This window comes from Trachymyrmex septentrionalis, unplaced genomic scaffold, assembly GCF_001594115.1.
Source record: "Trachymyrmex septentrionalis isolate Tsep2-gDNA-1 unplaced genomic scaffold, Tsep1.0 scaffold107, whole genome shotgun sequence".
NCBI classification, from domain to species: domain Eukaryota; kingdom Metazoa; phylum Arthropoda; class Insecta; order Hymenoptera; family Formicidae; genus Trachymyrmex; species Trachymyrmex septentrionalis.
The window spans coordinates 1,525,380-1,526,572 of record NW_017304196.1 but is presented as its reverse complement, the minus strand read 5'-3'; the positions used below and the strand labels follow the sequence as shown (position 1 = coordinate 1,526,572).

The 1,193-nt window shown below is 47.3% G+C and overlaps 1 protein-coding gene across 5 annotated transcripts in view; it reads right to left on the bottom strand.

The window, feature by feature from the left end:
- The window catches only part of LOC108746328 (homeobox protein extradenticle), a 52,474-nt gene that overhangs the window by 4,939 nt on the left and 46,342 nt on the right, over positions 1-1,193 (bottom strand). The window lies entirely within an intron of this gene.

Genomic DNA, 1,193 nt, shown 5'->3' with positions numbered 1-1,193 from the left:
ATCGAAACTAAGACTTATCGCTTGCTGCCACCAAAACTTGTACTCTATCTATATAACAAACGGTCTATCTAAAGTATCTCTACAACCTAAGAAAAAAGAAAAAAAAAAAAAAAAAGGAGAAAAAGAAAATAGTCCCAATATCAAAATCTTATTGCACACTTAGCGAGATCTAATCCTAAGGGAAGAGCTCGAAGGCGAGACCATCTTTCTAGGAGGGTACGATAAACGCACGGACGAAAAGTCCTCCGCTTTACCCGGAGTGCGTGTCTCGTCTCAATGTATACGAAATTCGACGTATGGAACACCCGGAAAGATTCAAAAGCGCTCGGCTACTACTCGACTCGTCGGTCGTTGCGTTCTCCGATTCTTCCAATGTCGACGTATTCTTCAGGATGATAGAGAAGTCGATAAAAGAGATAATCATCTTCAACCCCACGCACATCGAACGAGATCTTTGATACTTGATATCAGGATGTCTCGGATAGCCGCAAGTTTCGAGCCTCTTTCTCTCCGGTAACGTCGAAATTTTATGAAATTTCTATTCTTCTCAGCGTCGTTCGCAACAAATTTCCCCAGCAAATTTCGCCGAGTCGTCCGGAGGTTGTCGTGGACCGCCTCCCTGGCGCTTGGACTTTGCTTTGGAGTCTCGACTTTATCGCGTTCACATCTTTAAACACGCGTCGCGACGCACGCAGTCCTTTCCCCCTCCCCGTGCACGGCTTAGTTCGAAAATAAATTCTATTTTTCGGGTCTACGGAGGCGTGGGGATCTTCCTCTGCGGTGAACGTGCGACAATCTCGTTGTCGCCGGAACGCCTCTGCGAAGCACAGGTTCGAAGTAAAAATTTCGAAACGTTCCCCGGGACACGTAGAGGATCTGCCTGTGTACATATTGCACTATCGATGAGTTAGATCAGAGCGGAACTGGCACCTCGCGAACCGGAGAGAATCTCTCCTAACGACACACTCTCCCCGGAGTACTCCTCTCGTTTCCTAGAATCTCTCGGGGGAGGGAAAATCCTCTATCTCTTCTATACGACCTTTCTCTCTTTCTACTTCAGAACCGAGTTATAAGGAAAGAGATCAGGCGCTTGTCGCGATGGAAAACCGACCGACCGGCCCCCTCGTCAGCTTCTATTTCTTTCTCTCGCTCGCACTTTCTCTTTCACATTTCTCTCTCATTCATCTCGCCTC